Below are 13,005 nucleotides of genomic sequence, written 5' to 3' on the forward strand. Positions count from 1 at the left end.
GAATGTGTGGAGGAAAAACAGGGTTACCAGAAATGGTTAGTTCAAGATTTATAGCTTTACAAGAGGAAAATGGAGCCACCGGTGAAGTTCATGATGTCTGAATATATGCAAATTATTTAGAGATCTTCAGTCAAAGGGAATATTTTCACCAAATAATTAAAAAATGTAAATCTGTTTCTCACAAACTTGATTGATTTCTGTTTAGGGGTTTGTTCAAACTCCTGTTAGGGATGATATTAATTTGTTGTTGATTTAAAAGAGAAACCAATTCAACATCTGTCCAGAAAAACAGATTTGCTTTCCTTAAATTGTATTTTATCATTGAGATTCTCTTTTAGTTTTAATTAATATTTTAAATTTTTTGTTTTCATTTAAGTTGTAGCATAGTTGTTGTGTTTTGATATTTTTTATTATTATAATTTTACAAAAAAGAGAGAGCGCCGCGTATCACGGACAGCGACACTGAACCGAGCTCTCTTCTGCGAAGAGAAAGGCGTCTCAAAACACTAGAACATCGAATTTGCTTATTTTTGCTCTTGTGCCGACAAATACATACAAAATATGTCAAAATATGCACCTTGGAAATTATGCTCGAAAAAAACTGTCAGTTATTTCTTAAGTGAAAGTAAACAGTTGAGGAAAAAAATGGGATGTGTATTATATTGGATGCGTTCATTGTCTCTTAAAGTGACCGCGCCTAATTTAGCTACTGGCTGCTGTAATGTTAATCCAAGAAAATGAAAATGAAAATCACTCACTGCTCTTGACTGAATTTCTTTGTAGTTTTAACAGTCAAACCAAAATTTATTCAGACAGCAGGTATAATTTTTGATATATATAGCAAAGCTGTGATAATGTGAGAAATGAAGGTGTCTGAATAAATGTAGGTTTGATTGTATATTTCATTTTTACCTTGAAGACTATCCAGTGCTATTTTACATTTAATTATTTGGTTTCTGTACCTTGACACCTACAAACTTGAAAAAAACTTAAACATTGGTGTGAAACAGGAGTAATGTTGTTTGCATCTTGTGCAATGTGGAATTAGTTTACAGCTTTTCAAGCAGTTTGTGATACATTTTGGAAACAGAAGATGAGCCCCTTTTCTAATGCACCACCTAGCTTGATAAACCCCTTCTCAAAGACTTACTGTTTGTCAATTTTATTTGGGTAACACACATATTCTGAATGCCTTCGGCAGAATTCGAATGAGCCATTTTTATCTAGATTAATTTCAAGATCACAGTGAGATTAATCTAGATTTAAAAAATTAATCTATGCCCACCACTAATATATATACTTGGAGAGAGATTTTCATTTTATTTCAGTATTTATTTATTTATTGCAATTAAACACTATTTTAGTTTTTATTATTTTGAATTTGTTTCTATTTTTCACATTTTCATATTATTTTAAATTCGTATTAATTTTGTTGTGGTTCTGTCATTATTTTTTTTTTAAACGTCTGTTTATTTTTCTATTAATTTATATTAAAGATTTTCAGGTTTTGTTTATTTCAGTTAACACTGATTTTATTTCATGCAATATTTTTTTTAAGTCGTTTTAATTTAACTATAATAGTTAAATAGTGTTGATAGTGACATTTAAGAAGTTTATGTGAATGATGCTTCCACAATTAAAGTAACTGAGATGCTGGGAGGTTGTGGGTGGTTGCTAGGGTGTTCTGGATGGTTGCTAAGTCGTTCAGATTGGTTGTGAGGTCATTTCTTACTGGTCAACTTGAATTTCTTTTCTTTTTAATCTGATCACTAAAATAAATGAGAATAAGAGTAATAGTGATGCTTGATTTAGATGCAATCACTTCTGCTCTCTCAGTACCATTATGCTTCATATTGAAGTAAATGCTCAAATTTGTAAGCATGTCCCGCATGGCGATGTCCTCAGATATAGCTTAATTGTCTTTCCTCTGAAATATAGACTTTCTAATCTGTTCATGTTGTTGTTCTCATTAGGCCTAATGATAAGCTTATAAACACAGTGCTGAAATAACTTCTCTTCTCCACTGACCTCCATTGATTTTTTCCCAGCAACTCTTTAATCTGTGTAGAAAGAAACTAGCTTCAATAGGAGGTTGATTAAGGTCAGGGGAAGGTTTAGGGACGGGTTTAGGTCAGGTTTAGGTTGGTGCATGATCTGGGTTTAGTTGTGAACAAAAGGCCAAATTCTCAGCAGACACATTAAACTCATCAAAACCTTAAAGATCGTGCACGGTTGCAGTCGAAAGGTGTTCTCTGAGGCTAATTGGCTCAAATGCTTTACTAATCTTCGCTTTTTGTTTTTAAGAAAACAATTACAGTAAGCGCTTGACCCGGGAACGTCACAGGAAAGATCGTCAGACTCTAGTATCAGCTTTGAAAAAGAGGAAAAAAAGAAAACCCTCTTTGTTCTGACAAGTGTACTCCCAGAGCCGGCTTTGTGTGTACATCTTGTAAATGGATAATGAAAATTTCATTGTAGTGTGAGCGTGTGCAACATTTAATCCAATAATGATCTGATGTAACAAACTGCGCTAATATCTCTCAGCATAGTTAATCAGAGCAGACTTAGCCCTGTCGCTTTTTATTAACCTCTGTTGAAATGGGAGAAGGGCTTCACTAATCTGTGATTGTTGGCTCTGGCAGTCTGAAGCCGGCACAAAACATTCTTGGCAGTCTGCAAGAAAGTAACGGCTGTATAATGACGCCAGGGCCGGGCTGCTATTTGAGCTTATTAAATCTAATAACGTGGTGCGAGCGCTGAGTGGGATGCTGTTTAAATGAGGGTGGATCTCTGCTCTGATGGCTTTCTGGGTTTTTAAGAGCTCAATTCACGATTGTTTAACTTCCCCCTCCACCCTGTCCGGTCTTCCCAGACGTGCCGCTTCCGCTCCTGGTCCTCACAGGGAATTAGCCGTGCAATTAAAACCTAATGACCTTTAAATGAAGGCTTGTCCGCGTCCAAGCGTGTTGGGATGCGTCAGGATCTCCGGAGAATGTTTAAGGTCGGGTCAAGACCGCCTTCATGAGGGTTACTGTCCCAGAAATCAATGACTTTTTTTTTTACATCGCACTTGATCAGAAACCGTCAAGTCTGAATTTGAAAGGTTGCTCCATGCTGTATTTTATCGTTTTTTTTTTTTTATATTTATTTTTTTTAAATCTGTGAGGTGCCATAGTTATATTCAGATTTATTTTACATTTAAGTAACAATAATAGTTTATAATACATATATATATATATATATATATATATAAAATCGCATCCAAAAATAAAAGTTTTTGTTTACATATTATATGAGTGTGTAGTATGTATATTTATTATGTATATATAAATACAAACACATGCATGAATATTTTAAAGAAAGTTCTAAGTTTATATATTAAACATATTTATATATAACATAAAATATAATAAAATAAATATATAAATGTATATACATGTAAATATTTTCACAATATATACTCCATGTTTGTGTGTGTGTGTTTATTTGAATATTAATTACAATAAATGGTACTGAATATGCAAACAAAAATAAATGAATGCATTCATATTTTATTTGATTTATATATAAATAATTAAAATATAAGCGTTTTTTTTTTTTACTTATATCCACGCACACATAAAAAGCAAAGCAGTGAGGTAATTTATTTAATTATTTTTTACATGTGCATACTTAAAAAAGGGCACAAATGCATTGAGCGCTGAAGAAAGTGATGCGCTGTTTTCACTGCACTTTCCTCTGTTTTTACTTTGCAAATACCAACAGTACTATTACCATGACTTTCCCAGTGGTATTTTTATGATAATTCCTGAATTGTTTTTTATACGAGAGAAGCATGTGATCGGCTCACTCCTAGGCTTCTGTTCATTCATAATCACTCATAAAGATGAGATTTAAGCAGTAAGATTATGTGGCATCTAGTTTTCATCTGTTCCGGCAGCTCCACTTCCTCTTCGTGTATATTTCAGACTCTCTACTGGAGGGGACGGGAGGGTTTTTGCCTGTTTGCAGGCAGATTGAAATTGTGTTGATTGAATTAGACTAAGTCGGGGGATAATTAAGGACTCCAAGTCTCTGCGAAACTGTCGGCTTTCCAACTGGAAGAAGGAGGCTGTGCCACATCAATGTGGGCACCGCTGGCACAGGCGGGTTATAGCTGTTGACATTTTGCATTTAAGCTCAGTTCACGCTTCTAAAATGAGTTACTCAACTCGGCAGGTCAGCATACTGTTTTATAACTTCAGTAATAGAGCATTACATGGCCTGTGCAGTATACATGCTTCAGTAGCTGATGCTACTGATATGATGCCCATATATAGGCGTGTCTTCATTTATTTTGTGTCTTTATTTTAATTTTGTTTCTTCACTTTTGAAAAGTCTTTTTGAAGTTATGTGGCTGGATTCAATTAGAATGTCCAGATTAATTTCTGATTCTCGAGCTCTTGATTCAATTAATATATTTCGTTTCAGTTATTTTATCTATTCATATTATGTATGAATTTCTTTCTGCTATTGCTGTAAACTTATTGTTTTTAATGTAAATAGACAATTTTTGTATTTATGTATATTTTTGTTGTCGCTTGTATGACTCTTATTTGCATTGTTCTCAAAATAGATTACTGACTTAACTGCTGACTTGTCATTAAAATATTTGTTTATTTAAGTTATCATTACTTGTAGTAATGAAATAGTTTAAAGCATAACATCTTGGATGTTGTGCACATTTGTCCACCCTGTGATACATTTAAATGACCATCCACCCTAAACCATATTTACCTAGATAATATTTATTTTCCACTGTTAATCAATTTTGATTAAACATTTCACTTGACAAGTACTGCATTTTTAAATTGGCCTTCATTTATCTTATCACGAGCCGCAGCTTGTGCAGAAGTCGACGTGTGATCGGTCACAACAGACAAAAAGTGAGATGTCAGTGACCCGCATTATATTTTTTAGTTGTCTCCCACAGTATTTGTTTCAGACCAGACAAAGGTCACCCAGGAGGTTGAACTCTGACCCCCTTCGTCTGCTCCAGCCGTCTGCCTCGTGAATATCGATCCTTCTGTTGCATCTCCCCTTTTATTTTTGGTTTCCCACAGTCTAGGACAATGTCCTCAAAGCTCCCAATCCTGCATTCGTCTGCATCGGCGACCGTTTTGTCCAAAACAGCTTTATTAAAAGCAGCATTATCTGTTCCTCACCGAGGAAAGTCCCAAGCAATTTAGTTCCTTCCCAATACCCCAGAGTTCCCTCTATCAATAAGCCAAAAGGTGAGGCATAATGAACAACTGCAAACCTGGCTGCAAAGCAAATACTTTCCTGTGTTTAATATAGAGCGCAAAAGGCCGCTCAATGAAATGTCAATCTTGTTTTCCGGGGCTGAAACGCGATCCAGCATGCGGGGTGCAGGATGAGGGTGATTGTATTTACATTTGCTGAAGATAATGGGATATCAGGAGTGGCGATCAGCCATCTTGTGCATGCTCTAGTTGCTCAGATAAGCTGCAAACGGCGAGATCTTGAGGTGTGTGCGCATTTGTGTTTGGGTCCGGTGATTATCCAGGCTGGGGGTGGGGCGAATACGTCCGGGTCACGGCACCATTTTTTTGCTTGCACGCAGGCTCTTGGGGGTTGGGATGCTTCTGGGAGCACGTTTGGGGGGTGGGGTGTCAAAGGCTAATTTCCCGAGCCACTCTCGGGTGCCATCTCTCATCAAGGAGCGTCTCGAGCGTCTTGCGTGTTGTCATGGATACTGAAGCATGGTGCCCAGGAGAAGGCGGGCAGGGGATGAATGGCCGCCCTGCGTATAGGATTCCTGTCAAGCACCTTCTGATAGATGGCGTTGATGGACCATTTGTCATACTGTAATTGTTCCAGCAAACACGGAATACCCACTAGTATAAACAGTGGTCCGCCGCGCCGCTAATAAAGCGGGGAAATGGGGAAGAAAGCTGTGATACAGTGCTGCTCTCAGTTAAAGAGACAATCCCTCTTTTGTTTCGGCCCGCCGTGCTGATTAGAGCAGAGCGGGCGGTAGGAGGAAGAATAGAAAGAGGTAAAGAGAAAGGTGAGCATGGGAGAGAAAATAAAAACGGCAATCATATAGCAAACGGCCATCACTCTTCAGTATTGACGTGGCCAGGCGGGAGAGATGCGTTGACAGGCTGTGGAACAACAGCAGCAGATTTGAGAGTGATTTGTTGTCTTTCCTCTTCATTTTGCCGGTGAAGTGGTCACAGAAAGAGAGAGAGAGAGCGATGATCCGGGAAGAGAGTCTCTCTCTCTCTTTCTCTCTCTCTCTTCCTGCATAGAGTACAAATGACATGGGGTACAAAGGTATCATTTGTTTGTGTTTGTGTTAGCATTACTCTCATGTTCGCTTGAGCTGCTGGGAGTCATTTAGAAAGCTTGCTCTCTGTCACACAAGTTCATATTGAATTAAGTTTAGTTTAATGGGACTAAGTCGCAAAATATCGTAATCGCTCAAAAAATTTACTCCCTCACAAGATAAAAAAGTCCTGCCATGGTACAGGGACGGTATCACATTGTAATACCATGATGGTTTTCTGCAGTATTTTGTGTTTTGCAATTTGTATTAGAAAACATTGAATTAATTTTTATTCATATACAATAATTATTTTACCAAAATATATAATACATTTTTATTTTGCATTTTATTTATTAATTATTTGCCATTTAAATATTTATTTAATTGTTTTTAATTCAAATATAATTCAAATTCAATTCAAGTAGCATTCATGTTTATGTTAGTAAATGTTTTTCAAAACATATTAATGAATTAAAATCTGTAGACATCTTATATGCCCTACCATTTTTGTATTGACAATGTAGACTGTATAATTTATTTTCAGTTATTATTATTTTATTTGTTTATTAAAACTATTTAAATGTTTTAATGCTTTATCTTTTATATGAATATACATCATGGTCTATAATTGTGTATTGTGTAATTTTTTATTAATTAATAGCTGTAAAAACTCTTTTTATTGTTGTTGTTGAATGATTTATTAAAATAACCAGCTCATAGGAGGAATTTATTTGGGAGTTTTTATGTTTTTCTTAGTTTTCTTATGCTGCCTGCAACACTTTTTATTTGATCAATATACTGCCACTTTTGAATGAATGGAGAACGACTCTTTTTGGAGTCATGTGATGTAGTAACGACATCTGCCAGCAGGGGCTAACTGTACTATGCTGACCAGCCAAACCTTGACCCTTCGTCTTGACATTTCCTGTTGGAACAGGAAGCTGGTGAGGAATATATTGACATAAGGCCTACTTGTCCATTTCTTTAAAGGAAAGATAGAAAAGTAGTTTGTCACAGCCTGGTAAAACAATGACTAGCTGCTTGTTATTGCTAAGTCAAAATCCAGTGCAATTAGCAGAACGAATATTACTATTCTAAAGAGCATTTAACAAAATTGTGTAGATGAGAAGAAGATACTTTAATCTTTTTGGTCAGTTTTCATTTTATATAATATTATATGAGTGCTCTGTAGAATAAATATAGCTTTTTTCAGTTCTTTTTATGTTGTCAGTCTGTTTTCTATGTTTAAGTTGAACTTAATGCTGTTCTGAAATGTCTGCATTAAAGTCTCGCTCTCTCTCTACACTCTTTTCTCTTCAAGTGTAGTTTTGAGGCTTCTGACAGACCAGAGGTAGTGTGTGTGTGTGTGTGTGTGTGATGGGCCGGTTGTCGTGGTGTTGTGCGACCTCTAGCTTGCCGTGTGACCCTGGAGCACTTTAGCGTGCCCCCTCCCTCTCACCTCGTCCGTGACGGACAGATTAAAGCATTATTAAGTGTAATTACCATTTCAAGAGAGAGAATCTCTCATTGTCAGAAATTATGCTTAATTGCTCCAAAATGCACGCTCTGTCCACTTCATACACATTTTCCACTGGTTAACTTCAGTGCTGTTGAGTCTGGGTTTGGATTCTACAAAGACTGAGAGTGTCTCTCAGAAATGACAAGACTTTCTTGCAGTATTTGGTCACATTTAGTTTTCAAGTAATGGAAAGCAATTTTATGTAGAGTTTGTAAATAACCCCTTAATTGTTCCAAAACTTGGTCAATAATATATAAAAGTAAAGGGTACTGCCATGTTTTTGCATACATGTGCCAGTCTTAGCATGGTATACCTTGTGAGTACCATGGTATGCACTTATATAAAACATTGTCTAGTAGTACTATTTGGCCAGAACAATTAATCCTGGCAAAAAAGTGTTGATTTCATCTAATTTATTATATTCATGCATTAAAAGTCATGAAGTTTAAAGTCTAAAAAACAGGTGGCGAGATATTGTCTTCTGTGTTGTGTTGTGCAGTGTATCCTGGTGAAAAGGCTCATTCACACCAACAACGATAACTATAAACCTTTAATAATCAGTGTAATTCCACTGTCAACACTTCAGCTATAGAGAGGAAGAATGTCATCAGAATCACTTTGGTTTTTCCAGTTAATGAAAAATAACAACGCTGACACCCAAACAGAATCCACTCGACTTGACTGAAGTGCAAGATAACAAAAACTGCAGACAGAAACACTTAAAACAATGTTATCATACTTTGGTGTAGATGATGATAACACAAAATTTAGGTTTACTTAATGTGAAGCTCGTCTGTCGTTCATACATTAATGAAACTGAAAAGAAACCGATGCAACAGTACTAAGAAACGAGGCTTATAGGTAATCAATCTCATACATTTTATTGCTAGCCATATTTAACCATGTTCATATTTCTTAACTAAATGCATTTTCCCTGTGAACAGACTTATGCTGATTCTAAGCAACTTGAATTGATGCATTTTGAAAATATGTCTATTTTGTAAATAAACTATACCACAGTTTGTATTTACTTATAATTCTTTTTTTGTGCAGAAATACTACGTGTTTCATTTAAATATGCATCGAAATGTATTAGTTTGTTAAAAATGTAATCCAAATGAATGGAAATTTCATATACATAGTGTGCAGTTTTCATTATAGCTGTCATTTTTGGTGTGGATGAGCTTTAACAGATTATTAAGGAGGAAATAAAGTAGGTTTGCATGAGTTGTTGATTGGATGTTTAGTTGTGGGCATGTCTTTTAAAAGTGGAGGCAGATGAATTTAAGCAGACTAAATGATGCGATATGTCCTGATTACATCACTGGAGAGAACTATTGTTCTGATATTTTTGATTCGATATGAAAATGCATAGTTGAAATCATTAGGAAAGATATTAAATGCGATTGCATTTTAACATCGGGCCTACGAGAGAAGCTTGAGAGCGCTTGATAATCTGTCTAGCTCTTCCAGACCACCCACAATCCTTCACTTCAGCCCACTGGGAGATGGTCAATGCCATCATCACAGCAGGTGACCACAGTCACACAACAACTTCCTTCAGAGCTCGACGAGAGCGGCGGTGTTTATTACCACCAGTCTCGCTTTCTCTCCCCTCGTTTGTGCCATTATTATACTCTGGGTAAGAACAAACAGTATCTCTTCTTAATAATTCACATCACTTTCATCTGATATTCAGTTACCATGGGCAATTTAGTAGTTGAATAATTTTGTGAAAAATTCATTTATTATGGCTGCGCGTTATGAGGCTGCGGCGAGTGTTGGAGGGGTTTAAATTGCATCTGCCGAGGGTTTCCAGCGGAAGGTAATGCGTTCTAATGTTCCCTGCCATATGCATTGTTTTCAGGGCTCATCAGTTTTACATTGATTCCCACTGAAGTGTTTAATTGCATCATGAATATGATCTAATTCCGTCCTTTTCGCTCGGCGAGAATGATGTACTGTCTCCACAGCACCATATCGGGACGTATTTTATACGGAACGTAAATTATAGTGTTAAATTAGCCCAGAAAGATAACTAGCTGGCACAGGGAATGGACTCAACAGTTTAATTTAGTGTCAAAAGGCCGTGAAGGGATAAATCTCGGCTGGCTCGCTCTACGCCATTGCGTTGGCGCTTTTACCCAAGCACTTTTCACTTTAATCACCTGTAGTTTGCGTTTAGTCGGCGAGGAACCAAGAGGAGCGTTTTATTGTCCCCTGCAATGGAGGAAAAACTTACTGGTGTGATGATCGGAAATGAGGCGTTTTAGTCTTGGCGTTTTTCTGTTTGCTCTACTTGAACATGAGCAGGTGAATGCATCTGCCTTTGAAACGCTCAAGCTGCTTCGTTCATTGAGATTATGAAAGACATTGTGTGTGTGTGTGTGTGTGTGTGTGTGTGTGTGTGTGTTGTTCTCAAGCTGAAGTGTTGAGTGGCTGCCAGTCGGAGGTTTTCTGTGTGAGCGTCTGTGCTTTGCTCTCATCTGGCCTTGGCAGCTTCTTCAGCTTCTTCTCATTCTGTAAAGACACTCATATAAAGGGTTAAGAGTTGACCGTCTGTGCTGTGTTCAGTGGCAGAGGAGGTCAAGTTCACCGTATGTTTAATCACAAACTCTTGGCTTGCTCTTATTCTCTTCAGACAGTCGGTAACTTCTCATATCTAAATAAGAAAAGTAATGATTATACAAATCATAGTATGTTATCAGAATCTAGAAAAGAAGAAAAAAGCCATAGTCCTGCACGGTAAAGTCATTCATTAGAGCAGTATGTTTTGAAGGGGTGTGTTACAGTGATTTAACCACAGTTTGAGTCAGCAACAGCACAAATAATTATGATAATGGAAATAAATTCAAATGAAATATACAATTTACAATAAGTTATGGTAAAACAATAATACAATATTTCAGCAATTGTTTAGTAATAATAATGATGATTGTTTATTGAAGTTACTAATTCCAATAAGCAGTTACTAATTACTTAATATTTATTCATTTTAAATGTTTATAATTTATTAATTTGAAATAGATTAAATAAAGTGTTTCTGTAAAATGTTTCTTATGCAAGACTGGTTTTATTTGGTCACAAATTACAGTAAAAATTGTAAAATATTATTACAGTTCAAAAGAGGTGTTTCTATTTAAATTATATTTTAAAATGTAATTTATTCCTGTATTTTCAGCATCATTTCTCCAGTCTCCAGTGTCACATGATCTTTCAGAAATCGTTCTAATCTGCTGATGTGCTGCTCGAGAAACATTTCTGATTATTATCAGTGTTAAAAACAGTTGTGCTGCTGCGTATTTTAGTAGAATATTATTGTTGTTACATCTATAAACCCTCAAGATGAGGTTTAAGGGTTAAAAGCAGATGTATCTGTGGCACAAAGAAAAAAAAAACTCCTAACTGATCAGAAAAGGGCTTTTGTGCTTTTGGCTCACGGGAATGTTGTGCTGGAAGTTTGATGTTAAATGAGCTATGGGAGGTCCGTCGAGGGCTGTGTGTGTGTGTGTGTGAAACTGCAGTGAGACGTGGTTTTCCAGCGAGCGGGTGAGGTGAGGATTAGCCAGCGCCTCTGAGCCGAAACATGCCTGTCGGAGACGCAATGAAGGCTACAAAGCATGGATCTAATTCCCTCCCCTTCCCCTTCGCCGTCTGTCTGTCTCCTCAGTTTCTCTCCCGTTCCTCTCGGCTCAGACAGGCGATGCGTTGGCGTGCAATGTGTGCGGATCAGGCCCATTTGCTGGCCGTGCCGGACGCTCGGAGAGGCTCTGACAGGCCCTTCACCGAGGCCTCTCCTCCTCGACACTTTCTCGGACCTGCACAAACAGCTTTCTTTTCACCCAGGTCATGTCTGACAGTCACTCTTCATTACGCCTCACACACCTGCACACACACCAGCTTCTGTAACGCTGCAAAACCAGAGCCGCACACATCCACCTGCTACTGTACCTCGGCTGATTGTTCAATTCCAAATCAGTTCATAACAAGGCTGTAATATTTAACTAAAACTAAAACCATAGCAAAATGTTACCGAAATAAAATGTAATATATATATAAAAAAAATAAAATTAAAATAAAAATATAAAATATATATATATAAATAATTATTTGCAAATTATAAGAATAAAAAATAATTCAAAATATTAATGAAAACTACAGTACAATAGTATCTAAATTATTCTAAAATATAATTGGCTCATGAAAAGAGTTGCATTTGTAAACAATGCAGAATTGAAAAAAAATATATATATAAAAAAATAATTATTTACAATTTATAAAAATAAAAACGAACTCAAAACATGAATAAAAACTATAATATTATCTCAATCATTGTAAAATATCGCTGAGTTGCAATTGTAAGCAGAATGTAGAATTTAAATGAAAAAGGAAGTCAAAAAATAAATAACAAATTAATAACTGCAATGCAAAAAAAGCGATTCAAATTTAAATGCAAGTAGAATCAATTTTGCTTGACAATCCTCATAAAGCTTTGGTTCTCTCAGTTGGTTGTGCATCTTTTTCTTCCACACTTTTTCCTTCCACTCAACTTTCTGTTAACATGCTTGGATACAGCACTCTGTGAACAGCCAGCTTCTTTGGCAATGAATGTTTGTGGCTTATCCTCCTTGTGAAGGGTGTCAATGATTGTCTTCTGGACAACTGTCAGATCTGCAGTCTTCCCCATGATTGTGTAGCCCAGTGAACCAAACTGAGAGACCATTTTAAAGGCTCAGGAAACCTTTGCAGGTGTTTTGAGTTGATTAGCTGATTGGCATGTCAACATATTCTAACTTTTTGAGATAGTGAATTGGTGGGTTTTTGTTAAATGTCAAAATCATCACAATTAAAAGAACCAAAGACTTAAACTACTTCAGTCTGTGTGCATTGAAATTATTTAATACACAAGTTTCACAATTTGAGTTGAATTCCTGAAATAAATGAACTTTTCCACGACATTCTAATTTATTGAGATGCACCTGTATGTGTAATGAAAATAATATAATATATATATATATATATATGAACGTACACGGACATTTACTCATATTGTTCTGTGACATTCGCTCTTCTGAAGGTATCATGTGGTAGTACTGTGGTGTTTTGAGATGGTGCTCAAAGTACTGTAGCAACATAAGACGTTTTAGTACTTTTA

General features: G+C 36.3%; 1 protein-coding gene across 3 annotated transcripts in view; it reads left to right on the forward strand.

Annotated features, from left to right (window-relative positions):
- Positions 1 to 13,005, forward strand: part of cux2b (cut-like homeobox 2b) — a 148,836-nt gene that overhangs the window by 25,531 nt on the left and 110,300 nt on the right. The window lies entirely within an intron of this gene.

The sequence above is a fragment of the Carassius auratus genome, chromosome 8, assembly GCF_003368295.1.
Source record: "Carassius auratus strain Wakin chromosome 8, ASM336829v1, whole genome shotgun sequence".
NCBI classification, from domain to species: domain Eukaryota; kingdom Metazoa; phylum Chordata; class Actinopteri; order Cypriniformes; family Cyprinidae; genus Carassius; species Carassius auratus.